This window comes from Quercus robur, chromosome 3, assembly GCF_932294415.1.
Source record: "Quercus robur chromosome 3, dhQueRobu3.1, whole genome shotgun sequence".
Lineage (NCBI taxonomy): Eukaryota > Viridiplantae > Streptophyta > Magnoliopsida > Fagales > Fagaceae > Quercus > Quercus robur.
In genome coordinates, this window is record NC_065536.1 from 50,326,475 (window position 1) to 50,344,344 (window position 17,870).

General features: G+C 31.3%; 1 protein-coding gene and 1 pseudogene across 1 annotated transcript in view; both read left to right on the plus strand.

The window, feature by feature from the left end:
• The first annotated feature begins 1,226 nt into the window (after positions 1-1,226).
• LOC126718230 (uncharacterized) lies at positions 1,227-9,148 on the plus strand (annotated as a pseudogene).
• The window catches only part of LOC126718228 (DNA polymerase zeta catalytic subunit), a 44,133-nt gene continuing 31,160 nt past the window's right edge, over positions 4,898-17,870 (plus strand). The window contains exon 1 of the mRNA XM_050420331.1: positions 4,898-4,918. The gene's annotated coding sequence lies outside the window, so the exon portion shown is untranslated. The remainder of the gene's footprint in view (positions 4,919-17,870) is intronic.

Genomic DNA, 17,870 nt, shown 5'->3' on the forward strand with positions numbered 1-17,870 from the left:
TCCATACCCAGAAGCAAAATTTCATGGCATTCCCGTAAATTCGAAGCCAATCAATGGCAGATTCGCAGTCGGATTCAAACGTCTTAAGTGTTCGGATCGTCTCCATCGATCACTACATGGCTCCGCCGACCCATGGCCTTGATATCTCTTACAGTTCCTTCCAAGGTACTCTCTACTTTCACTCTCAAACGACGCCGTTTAATTCCTTTTTTTTTTTCCTTGTTTTTCGTAATATTTTTTAAATGTTTGATTTTAGAAATAGAATTCTCAATTGAAAAGAAAGTGAAACTCATTTCACAATTTTCGAAATATATATTATGAAATTACTTTTTTTTGGGGGCAAAAATACAATTACCAAGTTGAAATTTTGTCAGCTTTTACAAAACTATCATTTTAGTTTCTCTGTCCATTGTTAACTGTTACAATTGCAAAACGTGTTTTTAAAGCTCAAGATGCTGTTTGCGACAGCAACTTCTGGTATCGTTTTTCACAAATGCTCATTTTAAACCCAAAACAGTGTTTCGCATCCTAAAATGACAACTTAAACGGAATAATATATATATCACAAAATTAATTCTAGGGGTGTAATTGTATTTTTTCACCTTTTTGTTTTTAAAATGAATTTATTCTTAAACTTACTATTAGAGATGTTATGGGAAAAAAAGGTTTATATTTATTGTCCCTGCATTTACTTGTAGAGCAAGCATAAAAATTTTAGTCTAGGGTTAACTTAAAATTGGGTTCTCTAGTATATAAGCTTTACATTGGCTTCTTCATTTCGTTAAGTTGAATAAACAAGATGTAGTTGTCAAGGGCGAGGCCAAACTACGTTAAATTCTTGCTTCCGCTTTTTCCTTTTTTTTTTTTTTTTCTTCCAATCGCTTGACAACTTTAACACTTACTATTGTAAAGAGAGTAAGATTTGGTTTTTTCAAATTTTGATTTACCTAAAAAGTCCTTGTTAAATAGTTCGAAACAGGTGGGTAATATTAAAATATTTATAACTGCACAGATTGTAGGTATAATAGAATTTTACTTAATTATTTTTATTATTAAAAAAAAGTCTTTGAGAATCCGTGAAGACTCTTGCACACTTTGCTGTGGTGAAAAAATGTTCAAGTTAAAATGTAGTTATTTATTTTTCCAGGGAACCAAACATAGAGCTAGGAAAATGGTATTCATAGAAATGTACATTGCGTGTTAAGTGGTATTTGAATTCTTGAAGGTGGCAAAGTGAATGAGGTTCCTGTAATAAGAATATATGGTTCTACGCTGGCTGGTCAGAAGACTGGCTTGCACGTCCATGGGGTAAGATCATTCCTGTTTTTCTGGCTTCTTATTGAATGTTATCAAAAGCTTGGATTCGTCAATTTTCCTTGAATGCAGTAGTTTAAATAGGCATATCAAAGTTTATGAAGTTATATATTTCTGCTTTTGGTTATGTTGAGAAAATGGAGGGAAAATTAGGACACGCATTTTCTTCTTAAATATCAAAATTTAAGTCCTGCCTACTTTGAAGTGAAATTTGGTGGGACTTAAAAGGATATTCCAAATCCACCTTTCATTTTTTTCTCTCTTTTCAATTGCACATTGGAAAAATTTATTTCTAAAAAATTATCTTCTTTTCTATTTTCTGGTGGTGAATCAACATTGTGCTAAAGGTGAGTCCCAAAGGTTCTTCTTTAAAAAGGTTCCCTATGTTATCAAGAAAAAAAATGTTTGAAATAACAGATACTACATGCTATGTAAAGCAATAATTCATGTATAGAGTACTTTAAGCATATGAAAAGTGTTTGAAAATTACTCTTCCTTTCTTTCTTTATTAGTACATTGTTATTCTTGACTAAATTATCCATATTTTTTGCAGGTATTACCCTATTTATATGTGCCTTGTGCAGATATATCGCTTCAACCACATGAGGAAGGTAGATAATATTTTTTGAATTAAGCCAATGGAATAAAAATTGGATTTATGTAGCCGCTCCTAGTTAGTTAGGGTCAATTTTTTTTTAGTTGATATTGTGAATTTGTGCTATATATATATATAATTTTTTTTTTTAATTTATCTCTTAATTTCATTTCGGATGTGATATCTTCTTCCATCCTAATGTGAAATTAAGTTTGTCTGTCCTGATGTTAAGATGTACTGTGATTTTTGCTGTCTAGTTTTCTGCTCTATATATGCTTTAGATATGATTCCTATTTAAAATTTCTGAGTTTATCCTTTTTCTTGTTAATATGCATAGGTGATGCATACACATGCTATTTCTCTTGCTCTTGAGAAAGCTTTGAAGGTATGCTTGGTTGCAACAGGTTTTGTTCTAACCTCTGTGTTGTTTGTTAATTGGTGTTTCTGCAATTTGTCCTTTGCATTGCTGATCCTGCAGGCATCATATGTTTTTGCTTTGGTTTGAACTCTTACAGCTTAAAGGTAATGCTGGTTCAAAGTGACAGCATGTACATGGTTGCAGCCTTGTATGAGCAAGGAAATTTTATGGTTACCATTCATCTGAAGAGCTTTTTGTGAAAATACATCTGTATCCAAACATTATACTATCTTTCTTAGAGTTCTCTTATATTCATATAATAGTCTAAGAGTATGTTTATTGAACACCTTGACAAAGATATAGCTATTATCCGCATGATGTCTCCCGTGCTACCAAACTTCTTTTGGTACACTTCTTGAACCTTTGACTGATGCTCAATTGTTTTTTGGAATCCTTTTGTGGTTTGTAACTTTTTTTTTTTTTTTTTTTTTTTTTAAATTAAAAAAAAACTACTTTATCTTTGCTTGCTTACTTAGTTGAGCCTTTTTCCTTTGCCTTGGCTATTTCTTGTCAATTTCTTTTTTTGATAAGTTCTATATGGTATTTTCTTCTTATGTACTTTACTGAGATTCCTTTACTTATAAGCTCTATTTGTTTCAATGGAAAACTTTGTGTAAAGATAGTTTTCCTTGTTTTCTAGTATTTGGTAGCATTAGAAAAAAATGATTAAAAGGAAAACTATTTTTGTTAAACAAAAATGTATGACTTATTTTTAGAGATTCTCTTCAACTAATTGGAAAACAACTCTATCTCACAACAAGCTAAATAAAATAAATTAGGAGATTGTTTTTCAACTCATTTTAGATTGTTACCAAACATAAGAAAATGAGATTGTTTTATAGAAAATACTTTTTGGAAAATGACTCATTTTCTAGAAAATATTATCACGGAAATGAACAAAGTGATAATTTATAATTGTACATTTAAGGTTTGTGTTTTAGATGATTTTTCATCAAAGCATATAGGATGCCATCCTTTATGGTTAATGTGCATGATTTGGAGTACTTTCAAAAATAATTTCTTTAAGAGTGATGTACATTAATCAATGCCCTCCTTTCAAATGTTGTGACCAATTGGTTGGAATTTGCTGTGACTTTTGCAAGTTAGATTAAGAGAATTATTGTTTGTAGAAGTTTTTGGGCCCGTTTGGTATGTGTGTTTAAATAACAGTTTTCATTTTTTTTTGGAAATACGTGTGAGTGAAAAAGTATGTGGAAATGCGTGTAATATTGTTTAAAAACTGAAAACATGTGTTTAAAATGATGTACCAAACAGCCCCTTTGTCGCCCAAGCATTTACATTTTTTAGTCAGGTGATCTCTAGCAATATATCTGTTTAGTGTTCAGCATACAAATGCATCACTTATTTTATTGTTTGTAGACATTGCATGGACATTGTCACCTATGTTTGTTTAAACCTTTTTTATGGCCTCTAAATTTTAATTAAAGGTGAATTTTGTTTAGATTCATCGTTTTATTTTCTTTTTGCAGATGTGTTAGAATGCCTGCTTTTTAAAATAGTAATACTTTCTTTTCAGGGTGGTACAGTTCTTGATGGAAGTTTACAGCCCTATGAATCGCATATTCCCTTTATTCTCTAGTTTCTGGTAAATGCTTCCCTATGTTTGAATCATTGATTTAATTTTGTTTTTGGGGGCTGTCTAAAATTGAAAACTGTGGTTCCAAAATGATTCTTAGTTTGTAAGATACTTACAATATCATTATTTTATGTTGAGGAATGCTAACATAGTCACCCACTAGGCAATTGGCAATGAGGTGCCGGTGGGTTGGCAACATGTGTACTCTTGGGAACCACTATTTTTGTGCTCCTCATAAGACATTTATGAGGTGGGTCCCATTGTGATGCATTTTTCTGACTCACAATTAATATTCATTCTTGTGCAATGTTGACATACTTTAATTCAATTTTTGTATTGTTTTACATTTTATGAGATCTAAGCTTTTCTAATTGTCAGATTGATTATAACTTGTACGGGATGGGCCATATGCATTTATTAAAGATGAAGTTCTGTCATCCAATACCAGACATTTTCTCACCAAGGAAATCTAATCATATTGGTTTGCATAAACAGCATATGGATAAGTTGACCTGCATGCCTACTGATTTCCAGGTTATCTTTTTCTCTCTTTTCTGCTCCAAATGCTTTTGGGATGAATGTAAATGTTTGTCTGCCATAATTATGTGATAATCATTAATGATGTGTGAATTTACCATTAGGCAGACCCAAGTTGTGATGCATCGTTTAGTTCACCAATTTGGATATCGTCGACAATTCTAGCTGATTGGATATGGCAATTGCCTAGAGAGTTTGAGGCTTCCTCACGCCAGGATATTTATTGCAATAAACGTCGAAGTGTCTGTGAACTTGAGGGGGATGCTTCCATAGATGGTTTGTTTGACTTTTGCAGTTATATCACATTAGTTTTTTAAGATTCTCTTTATAGTTTAATGTGAGAATTGTTCTTTTGGGTTTTGCAGACGTTCTTAACCAGCAGTTTAAAAATTATTCATCCCTCTCACAAACCCGTTCAGAAGTGAAAATGGTTCAGTCACTTGTGCCAATATGGGAGGTCTGTTTTAGTCACATCCATTTTCTTCCTTTTGAGGGTGATCCCAAGAAGCAGATTTTGACTTACACTGAGGCAGTGAGGACAATTGATCCTATGAAAGCTGTGGGGAAACCTCATACATTGTGGGTTAACTTTGCTAGGCTTTATGAGAAGCACAGTGATCTTGTCAATGCCAGAGTTATATTCGATAAAGCAGTTCAAGTCAACTACAAGGCTGTGGATAATCTGGCTAGTGTTTGGTGTGAGTGGGCAGAGATGGAATTGAGGCATCAAAATTTCAAAGAAGCATTAGAGTTGATGAGGCGAGCCACAGCAGAGCCGTCAGTGGAGGTCAAACAAAAAGGTGATTCTAATCCTTCCTCATCTAATGTTTCGTTCCTTTTGTTACTGTATATTTCATGTTTTGTAGTTATTGATAGAGCAGGGAATTGTTTTTGGGCTTATATATTATTGCTTTGGGTCTATTTAAGTTTATTGGGCATTTAGAGTTAAGTTTTTGGACCAATTTAACATTGGTGTGGTTATTTTGGGTCCATGTTTTTAGTCCATAAAATCATGTTGACTCTTGATTCTCCTGATTTTACGATCCTATAAACATTCCATTTTTGTGATGGTTTGAATCTTATAAATGATTTTAGCTTGTAGGGGTTCCAAGGAATTTTTTTTCTAAATAACAATAAATATTAAAAAATTTAGTTAATTGTCAAGTTTCAAAACAATATTGAAAACTAGCATCTCAAGTGTCTAAAACTCGAGTTCCAAGATAAGACTTGAGTTTTTAAGTCTCGATTTGTAAGTGGCTTAGGGTAAGGTGGGAAAAAATCAAGCTGAAAATCGAGTTTTAAAGACCCGATTTCCACAAATTGAATAAAAACGCCGCTATAGGTCTACAAAACGTCACTATAGGGCTTAAAAACGCCACTATAGGACCCCCTAAACCTGTACTTAAAAAGATTTTTGCAGGAAAACGCCGCTATAGGGATTTAAAACGTCACTGTAAGACTTTAAAAACGCCATTATAGGTGAAATTTTTTTTGATAAAACTTGAGATCGAGTTTCTAAAACTCGAGATGCTATTTTCCTTTATTATTTCAAATGTTGTCTAACTAACTATATACAATCCTTTTGCATTGCTATTTTGCACATTACCTCGGGTTCCAAGTGATAGCCCAATCATAATGGCATTCTTTGTTGTGCCCCATGTCTGTGGTTCGAAGTTCAAGCCCTCTCTTCCCCACTATTTACCTATCAAGAGAAAGGATTTTCGATTTTATGATCCCAATTTTAACAACCATGCTTACATTCTATATTGGTGATTTCATCCAACACTTTAAAGTTCGCACTTCAAGAGAAAAGAAAAGAAAAGAAAACGATTGTAGTCGCAGAGTATTGTGGAACCTAACTAATATTTGAGCTTGTTTGTTTTTATTTGCAGTGGCTGCTAATGGGAATGAACCAGTGCAGATTAAGCTCTACAGATCCTCGAAACTCTGGACCTTCTATGTTGACTTAGAAGAGAGCCTGGGTACCTTGGAGTCCACAAGGATAGTGTATGAGTGGATATGGGATCTAAGAATAGCCACGCCTCAAATTATTCTCAATTATGCATTTCTGTTGGAGGTATGGGCTTTCCACCAATGGTTCTGCTGTTATGTTCCTTTAGTTTTTAGTTTTTACTTTTAGTGGTTTCAATCAATTAACAAAATTTTGCTGTTAATGTGTGGAGGAACATAAATACTTTGAAGATGCATTCAAGGTATATGAAAGAGGTGTGAAGATTTTTAAGTATCCACATGTAATGGGTCACATACCTCTCAAAGTTCGTAAAGAGATATGGAAAGGCAAAACTAGAACAGGCAAGAGAGCTGTTTGAGCATGCTGTTGAAATGGTATGCACCTATTATGAGTTCAGATTAGGTTTATTCTGGTAAATATTTATGGTGGGGTGTTGAACTGAGTTTATGATCATGTCTGTATTCAATTACCAATTTGCTAAATAATGATGATGGGCTGGAGGAATAAAGTTGGATCAAGAGCAAAAATGTGGGAGCAGAGGGGTTAGTTATGATCGTCAAAATAATTACATCTTATTGGCTTTAAGTTATTTTGAAATGCTTATAGGGATTCTTTTAAGTAATGTAGACTGCATCACATCCATTTATTAGAAGGATTTGCTTTTAATAAATGCAATATTAGTTTTGAGTTAGGGGAGTTAATCTAGCTCATAGGGGGTTTGGATCTATAACAAAAATTTACAGGTGCATTTTTAATGCTTTTTCTTTTTCAGAGTCAAGAAAAAGATTAAAATACTAGATGTTGTGAAAAAATATCTTACCTTGGATTTATGTATAACAATACCTGTTTTGAGGAGTTGTTTAAATATGGATTATATATTCTTTCTTGTTGCCACTTTTGGATTATTCCTCCTGGATCACTGATGTTATGCCTATTATATACTGAGTAGTGAATTTAGTTTATATTATTATTTTGAATGGTTCTAAAATGTGGTCTATCACAATTAATGTTATTAACATTGTTTGATTCTGACCTTCATCATGTTCTTTTCTCTTGAATATCAGGCGCCTGCTGATGCAGTAAAGCCTTTGTATCTTCAATATGCAAAACTGGAGGAGGATTATGGTCTGGCCAAGCAAGCTATGAAGGTCTATGATCAAGCAACAAAGGCTGTTCCAAACAATGAGAAATTGTGCATGTATGAAATTTATATTGCTCGAGCGGCAGAAATTTTTGGTGTCCCAAAAACTAGGGAAATATATAAGCAAGCAATAGAATCCGGTCTTCCAGACAAAGATGTGAAGACCATGTGCTTGAAGTATGCTGAGCTTGAGAAGAGTCTAGGAGAAATTGATCATGCTCGTGCAATATATGTATTTGTGTCTCAATTTGCAGATCCGCGATTTGATGTGGATTTCTGGAATAAGTGGCATGAGTTTGAGGTGCAACATGGAAATGAAGACACTTTCAGAGAAATGCTTCGAACTAAAAGAAGTGTTTCTGCAAGCTATAGCCAGGTAATTCAATTATTGTTAATTCCCTTCACCCCACCCCATTTTACCTGCACTAGTAGTGGCTTCAAATAGTGTTAGTTTTACTAATATTCCTATTCACAAACAATATCACAAAATGAATTTTTCTCTAGACGCACACTTACCACTAGTCATAAATTGGATGAAATTCCTAGCAACAATCTATAACTAATGTCAGTAGACTTAGGAATAGCTTTTCGATGGGGTAGTTACTGCATTGTGTTAGGAAATGGATAGATCTTCTGATTTAGCTCATCATTTCTTTGGTTTAATTAATTCATCCAGAGTCCTCTTTTCTTTTTACTGAAACATTCTTATTAGTTTAAAGAGGAAGTTGAAAGGGCAGAGAGAGGATGGGAGGCAAGAGACATGTTCAATTTACACACAAAAACACTCATCATTTTTAATTCTCACTTTGATCGTTTTTGCAGACACTATATCTTGCCGGAGTATCTGATGTAAAAGGATCAGAGATTGAACCTTGATGATGCAAGAGACAAATTGAAACAGGCTGGGGTTGCTGAAGATGAAATGGCTGCTCTCGAAAGGCAGTTAGTTCCTGTGGTTGACAATGGTGCTGCTAAAGATAAGAACAGAAGAGTTGGCTTTGTCAGTGCAGGTGTGGAATCACAATCCGAAGGAGGTATAAAAGTTACTGCAAATCATGAAGACATTGAGCTACCAGAAGAAAGTGATTCAGATGATGATGACAAGGTTGAAATAGCCCAAAAAGACGTTCCTTCAGCTGTTTTTGGAGGCTTGGTTCGTAAGAGAGATGAGGCCGACAATGATGCAGAAGCACAAGATGTCACTGCTACTAAAGAGAAGGATAGTGACAACCGCCTTCGTGCCCTAGAGAGAATAAAGAGACTAAAGAAAGCGTGATTATTTATGGCCAGAAGCAATCAGTCTGCATTTAAAAAATTTGTAGCTTTAGTACTAAACTCCAATTTTATACTTGAGCCGTCCCTTAAAGAAAAATTAGTTGTTATCATCATGGATGAAATGTTTTTCTTGAAATTAGGGGGATGAGAATTGATGGGTGAACAACTTGTCAAAGAAAAGAAATTAGGGCTAGAAATACTTCCTCTTAACTTTTGTCAAGCAGATTTTAGTATAAAATCTAGTAAACATGACATTTTCATCAATTTATTGGAAGTGTTTGTTAGTGAGACTTAAATAAGCTAGTCAATTCAACTCCACCTAGCTATCATAAGTTTACAACATGATTTATATTTTCTTATTTTATGCTCTCTTTGATAATTAGTCCTTAATATGATGTAGAGTTCTTTTTATTTTATTTTATTTTTTAATTTTTAGATTTAGTAGGAAAACCAAGATGAGATGTGGTGTTGACATGGAACCATGGGCATTAGAATGCCACGTATTAGAGTTTGAGAGGGAATTTTCTTTCTTACTAATTCTCATTAAGAAATGAATAATGAGTGGTTTTTTGCTCACCTAGAGGGCATTCTAGAATTTAGAATCAATCAACACATTTTCAAGTTTTTAACTAGTAAATGCTAATCTATATTTATATCTATATATATCTAAAAGCAGAAGTGTAACATTTATTGTTGTTATGTTTATGTTGTGCCACTTCATCCGTCATGTCATTGGCCACATAATCATTCTTTTTCTTTTATATTTTTTATACATCCATCTTGGGCGTTAGTTGTCCGATTTAATCAAGCTCCATAGACATAGACAAACATAGAGAATAAAATCTAGACTTGAGACCTTCAATTTAATCAAGCTCCTTAGACATAGAGAACAAACACATCTGAAAATAATTGATATGTAGGGAAAAAAATTCTTTAAAAAAAAAAAAAAAAAACCTTTTTCAATTCAGTAAATTGACACCATATAGTAGGAAACAGATTAACACCTTCACATCTGTGTACGGAAAGAAATTCAAGTCAATACTACTGATAGCTCCTACGATTAGATTATATCACTCCTTCCAATTCCAAATAATATATTGACAGCCCCTGAATTGAAATCCAATTATTTGCAAACCACAATAAATAAAACAAAAATTTAAGATAAACATCCAATTACCTTGGTCCTTCCAAATTGGCACCCACTATTTGCTTTTTATTCTGTATTTTTATTGGGCTCTTTGTTCGTTGGAGTGTGATTAACGTAAATTTGCTTATATATTTACACGTTTATTTTTGTGTGCGTGATTTTCCTGAATATTTGTTTTTATTAGCAAAACGAGCCTGACTTGGGGATATTGTAGATAATGTGATTATACCTACGAATTCATTGTGGTGCATGGAGTATTGTAGGATTTGAATGTAGCACATTATCTTTATACGTAATGCATATTGTATTATATGTTTTACAAAACCTTTCAAAATTAAAATTCATTAGATGTTAGCCAAGTTTAACAAGAAAAGTAGTTGATTATTCTTGAATATAAGACATATATGAGTTGGAATCACTTATCTTGTTCAACATGAGAAAGGTTATTAGAAATTTAAACAAAAAATTACGTATAGGCTATTTTATTTATAAGAAAATTTATAATTAAAAAAAAGAAAAAAGAACTGGTATAAGGAATTATTATATGAAGTTATTACGTCCAATATTCCTCTCTTAACGTTGCAGATGTTAGATACGCATCTATGAATCTCACTTAATCAAAGAGAGATGGAACAATTGAATGAGATATCACTTCCTTTGGTTCTAGATGGAGGAGGAATGAATACTAGTAGTGGGTTTGTGGGAGAAATTATTCTACACAATCCTTTTAGGAGCAAGAATGCCAGACGAATAAAAGGCAATTCCCCAAAACAGGTCCCATGGAGATCCGAGTTAGCCACTATTACCGAAACTCTTACCCAAGGTAACAAGCATGGTTTGCCCTTCGGTGGATACATAGGGGACCATAGGCAACCGATTCCCTTTTTTGCCCCGAGATGCCACCAGCCCACAACCATCATATTTGCCTTGGGAAACACCCTGAAAAGATAAGAATCACAAAGGCATTAATGAAAGGTTCTTTACTTAATCTTTTCCACATTAAATGCATATAGATTAGCTTGAACAGTGCAGACACTGCCAAAAGTCCTATTTCATGATGGAAGGGGGCAGAACAGAGGAGTAATGTGACAAGTATCTTGAAAATCCAGCTAGAAGCAAGCCACCGGGGGAGATAGGGGAAGGAAAAATGTCTATAAAAGGGGAGGAGGGTGCAATAGAGAAGAGGTAGAGAGATATTAAGAGAAACGTCTAGGAAAGAACAAGAGAGAAAATATTGCTCCAGTTGAAGAGAGATAATAATTTTTTAGCTTTCTATGCAACTCTTTGTATCTCAGGAGAGCAGTTTATATATCAAAGGATAATCTTGTCATCCCTCCTTTCTTCTTAACAGTTGTTTAGATCTCCCATTGTGGAAATTCTACCTTGTATTTCTTATAAATAAATTGTGTATGTCAGTTACTTAGTCATTGTACTCAGCTACGTTGTTTGTTTTTTGACCCCCACAGTAAGCATACATAAGAATAACATTATATGAAAGGAGGTTGTTATAAGGATTAAAATCTTCTAGTCTACTTTCTCAAAAAAAAAAAAAAAAAAAAAAAAAAAATCTTCTAGTCTAGAGTTATTGGAGTAACTCTATTATTATGATTAAAATCTTATCCAATACATTTTGAAATGAGTGAATTATTAGTATATACTTCATAGTTAATATTTAAAGAAACATTGACAATCATTAATTTAATATTTATTTAAATCATAGACCTGGAACACCACAAAAAGATGCTATTATTGTTGAGCTATTAGCCTATTACTTAAATCTTTATTTGGAAATCTAGTTGAAATTACCCCAAGTTTTAAGAGTGTAAAATTCAAAATAAACCCTTAAAATTTATGGTAATTTTAATTTTTCCTTTAAAATCTGATAATTTAGATCCTCCCATCCATGCATCATGATGAGGTGTCTACTAAGCACCACCTTAACTCAAAATCATGTAGTTTTGGATCTGCATTTTGAAAATTTAGGAGACAAAATTAAAATTATCTCAAACTTTAGTAGCATAAATTGCAATTTAGGCAAAATAATATAAGGGATGACTTTAATAGAGAAACAGTGCAATTTTGAAGTTTGAATGAATAAACATCATTTTGGGCTTAGTTGGCACTTAACAAGCACTGCATCACGGTACATTGACAAAATGACTTAAATGAGTAAAATTGATATTACCCCAAATATTAAGAGTGCAAATTACAATCTAATCTTCAACTTATTATTCATGAAAAAATATTAATTTATACAAAGATGAGTGGAGATATGGTGGTGCCAACTTATTAACGGTGGAGATGTTGTGGTACCGACTTAAATAACAAGCAATTGCGCTTCACATATCCTAATGATTGATTTATTCTTATTGGAATTTTCAGTATGAAGTCAAAAGTGGATTTACCGCTTTTCTCAGTTTCTGTCAAAAAAAAAAAAAAAAAAAAAAGTGGATTGGCCAATTCGAGAAAAAGTTTTTTTTTTTTTTTTTTTTTTTTTGAAATTATTAGTCCATTGAGTAAAATTGGTTAATGAGACTTGTCAGTAGTTGATTTGAATGGACTAAACACTAATAGTTGACTATAAAATGTGACCATTATCGCCGTATTCATTGGTATTGATTCAAGTAGACTATTTTAACTCTTTATTCAGCAAAAAAGAAGAAGAAGAAGAAGAATAATAGTTGACTATAAAATGTGACCATTATCGCCGTATTCATTGGTATTGATTCAAGTAGACTATTTTAACTCTTTATTCAGCAAAAAAAAAAAAAAAAAAAAAAAAAAAAAAAAAAGAAAAGAAAAGAAGAAGAAGAAGAAAGAGAAAGAGAAAGAGATGAATGGAGATATGATGGTGTGCTTCAAATACCCTCAATTGATTTATTCTTATTGGAATTTTCAGTACGAAGTGACGTGGATTGGCCAACGAGAAAAACGTTTTTATTTTTTCCTGGAGCTATTAGTCCATTGATTAAAATTGGTTAATGGGACTTGTTGGTAGTTTTTTTTTTTTTTTTTTTTGAGAATCAAGTTGGTAGTTGATTTGGATGGACTAAGCACTAATAGTTTACCATAAAATGTAACCATTATCGCCGTATTCATTGGTATTGATTCAAGTAGTCTATTTTAAAACTTTTGTTTACTAGACCTTTTAGAAAGGCAAGTCTATGGAGCTTGGTCATCTAAAATTCTAAGAATATAGTTTTATTTATCAATTTTTGAATGAATATATTACAATTTATTAGGCATAACTAAATTTTGATTATTATCATTTTCACATATATACATGCGCATGCATATGCGCCCGCGCGCACATACATATATATATATATGATAAAATTTAATTATAAAATTAGTTATAGTTTAATGTTATAACCATACTCAATATCTTTTTATTGGAAGTGAATTTTGAAAAATCCACTATTACATTATATTTTCTTTTTATTTCCTTCATACTTGCAAAACTTCTAGAAAATTAAAAATCAATAGCTATATCATCAATAAATTGTTTGAATTGCAAGTTTTTGTAATTTAAAATTATGCGTAAAATATAATCTTATAGATTATATAGTAAATAATATTTAATTGACACAAAATTTGATATGTGTATTAAGAGTGTAAAGAACATGCAATCCAACAATTAAATTTTTGAAATATAAAATAATGTTAATGATATTGAGTAAGGTTATAGTCTTAGGTTACAACCAATTTTGTAGTTAAACTTTATCCATATATATATATATATATAATTTAACTCCATTATTTCATAATGGGTAAATAAAATTTTAGAAATTACATTGTGAAATCACATGTAAAAAAATCTATAAAGATTCTTAAGGAAATTTTTTTTTCTTCAAACTAATTTGGAGAGAATTCCTTCAAGAGAAATTTTATGTTTATGTACACAACAATTTCACAACACTTTTAGTCTATCAAAACAAAATCATAAGTGACTAGTTGTTATGGGTGTTATTGGTGGCAAAAAAAAGTAATTTCAGTGATAGTTAGGTTTAAACTAGAATTAAGAACAACTTACTACCTATTATTTGTTGTAAAAGTGTTGTGAAAATTGTGTGAACATAACACTCTCTTCCTTCAAATTCCCACTAAAAATTAACATAGCTATATATTTTTAAAATCTAACTGTTAATTATGTTTTTAATATGTATGTTAGATTTTATTCAAATCGGATATTAATTACTATTTGATCCTTAAATGAATTTTTTATCCATAAATATTAAGATTATAAAAACTTAAAATTTAAATATCTGATCATTAATCTTCTTGAAATTTGAAACAATGGAGGATATAATAATAAAATTCAATTTAATAGTTGATTTTTCAAAATTCACATGTAATAAAAAAAAAATATATAAAGAAGTTTGAAAGTCTAGTTTGAAGAGAAAATTTGTCAAAATCTTAGTAAGGACCATGTGTCTTATAATTGATAAGTGTTATTCACGTTACAAATTTACTTTTGTTATATATAAATGTGTGTATATTATCTTTGGCTTCTTTGGCGGGGTACGAATTTTTATGATTTATTTAGTTTAAACACTTAGAATTGATAGTAGAATCCGTTGGTAGGCACACATAGTCTATGCTTTCACTAAATTGCTACTCACTAGTCACTATTACATCGCAGATTGAAGGGTTCCGTATCTAGCACTAACTAATTCAATAAAAATAATAGTATTTAGCCCAAACAGATTATATAACCACCACAAAATCACTATCAACAAAATGAAAATCTAATTGGATAATTTCTCCGGTAAGAGCTATGATTTTCGCTCAAGAGATTGATCTTACATAGGTATTTCTTAAGGGAGAATGGGAGATTCAAAGGTGATCATCAACTCATTACAAAATAAAGAAAAATCTTTTGCATCATCCAGCCACCTGATTGGAGATGCAAAAATCTTTACGAAAACCTTCAAAAACATCAACTCTTCATATGTATGACAATAAAATAATTATGTAGCTCACAACCTTACTAGACATGCTAAACGTATCACACAAACACAATTATGGGTTTTTCTGTGTGGACGAATGATGTTTCTTCATGCATTAATATTGTAATCTTAGCCGATATAACTGTCTTTTTCTTAATAAAGTATAAAGTTTCAATCTTAGAAAAAAAGAGTATATACTTAATTGTTAAAATTGAAAGAAACATTAACTATCATCCATTTAATATCTATTTAAATCACAAACATAGGTCACTCTTTAAAAAAAAAAAAAAAACACAAACACAAACAAACAAACAAAGAAATAGAACACCACAAAAATATGATATTATTTTTGGGCTTCCACTTAAATCTTTATTTACAAATCTAGTTGAAAGGAAACAGCATGAAAAATTCAAGTTCAATTTAGACAAAATTTCAATATACACCCTTAAAATTTAGGGTAATTTTACTTTTACCTCAAAATTTTATAATTGGATCCGTACATATATATCATTTGAAATTAAGTCTTTCCACCCATGCGCTTTGATAAAGCGTCTGTTAAGTGCCACCTCAACTAAAAACCATGAAGTTTTATGGATCCCAAATTTGAAAATTTAGGGACTAATTTCATAATTATCCAACTTTAAGGGTGTAAGTTACAATTTAAACCAAATAATATGAGATGACTTTAATAGAGTTCAACACACGTAGTTATTTTTTTTACTTTTGAATGAACAAACATCATTTTGATCTTAGTTGGCACTTAACAAGAATCTCATCACAGCGCATTGATGGAATGACATAATGAGTAAAACCGAAATTACCCCAAGCATTAAGGGTGCATCTTACAATCTAGCCTTGAACTCATTATTCTTGAAATATATAAAGGGTGCTGTACAGCACCTGTTAATGTGATAAAATTTAAAATAAATTATTCAAGTTTTTTTAGGGATGTGGAAAAAATTGAATATGTATTAAATGTGTGTCAGTTTATATGGAGAAAGTCAAATCATTTTGTGATACTTTACAGTTGAAAAGTAAAACTTTACCAATTTTTTATGCAGTGAGATTTGTGATAGATCATAAATGAATCACACCTGGATCATTAACAGGTGCTGGCCGGCACCTGTTAACAAAGTCCATAAAAAATATAAAGGAAATTTGAAAGTCTAATTTAGAGAAAAATTATGTCTAAATCTTAATAACTATGCGTGTTACACTTGATAAGTGTTATTTACGTTGCAAATTTACTATGTGGGGTAAGAATTTTTATGATTTAAAAACTTATCTATTTTAGAATTGATAATAGAATCTGTTGGTAGGCAAGCATGGTATATGCTTTCTCTGAATTGCTACTTATTATTACATCAAAGATTGGACCATTTATTTTGCAATTAGCACTAAATAAAGATAAAATTTGGCTACAAATTTGGTTGTAGTTTAAAATTTTAACTTCACTCAATATCTTTTTATTAGGTAAGAATTTTGACAAATCTACCATTGGATTACTTTTTTTTTTTTAATATATATTTTTCATGCTTGCAAAACTTTCAAAATATTAAAAATAAATAACTATGTCATCAATCAATTGTTCATATTGCAAGTTTTGGTAGTCTAAAATTATATAAAAAATAAGTTTATGGATCATGTAGTAAATAAAATCTAATTAACACAAAATTTGGCAAGCATGTTAAGAGTATAGAGAACATACAATCTAACGGTTAGATTTTCAAAATATATAGAGATGCTAATTTTTTTTTTTTATATAAAGAAAATTGTAATTTTAGGCTACAACCAAATTTGTAACCAAATTTTGTCCACTAAATAATTGAAGAGTAAATTGCAAATTACACCCCTAAAATTTGGGGGTGTTTGGATTTTTCATTTACACCCTAAAGTTTCAAATTTTGGATATTACCCCTTAATGTTTGGGGTGTTTGAATTTTACACCCCAAAATTCCAAATGCACTCAAAATTTAAGGAGTAAAATCCAAACATTTTTAAAATTTAGGGGGTAAAATCCAAACTCTAAAAACATCATGGTGTAAAATCCAAAATTTCAGGGTGAACTGAGATTGAACCATAGGGTGCCTAGAACACCTCCCACCATTAATGTCCATAAACAGCAATTAATACATACAAACATATATATATATATATATATATATATATTTATATATATATTTCATACCTTGTAAAGAATTGAAAGGGATGATGAACGATGGCATGCATTTTTTTCTGAAACTATAAATCTTGAGGTCCTTTTTTATCTTTTACCATTGTTTAATCTCTCAACATTACGGTTATAGCATGGTTTTTTAATTAAAAAAAAAAAGATACTAAAGGATTTGAACCTATACTACAGTATCTTCATACGTAATCTATAGCGTGTTATATGTTTTACAACTAGTGGACAACTTGTCAAAGAAACCCAAATTAGGGTTAGAAAATTAAGTCCTCTTCACTTTTGTCTTGGAGACTTTGACTATAAAAGCAGAAAGCTAGTTGACACAACATTTTAATCAATTGATTTAAAAATGAATGTAAGTGCATATATATTATTGTCCTTGAGAGGTAGAAGAAAAGCTTGACAACCTAGCTTTCATAATGTGATATATGGTAGCGTATATTATAGTCTGGTTAATGGGCTCTAGCGTTCATTAATAAACATTTAGAACATTTTATATGGGAAATTAAAACAATTGTCAAAATAACCAGTTACTTTTTCATTTTTTTATAAAAAAAATTTCTTTAAATGGTGTAAGAGCACAATTTATAGCCCAAACCCTAGATGTATTGGATCTTGGCCCAATGAGCCTAATACAATAGACTTGTAGAGAGTGGGTGAAAGAACTAGGCCTAATGAATTGGACAATGGTTAGTACTGAATTAAATGACAATCAAACACAAACGAAAGGTTCTGAGATT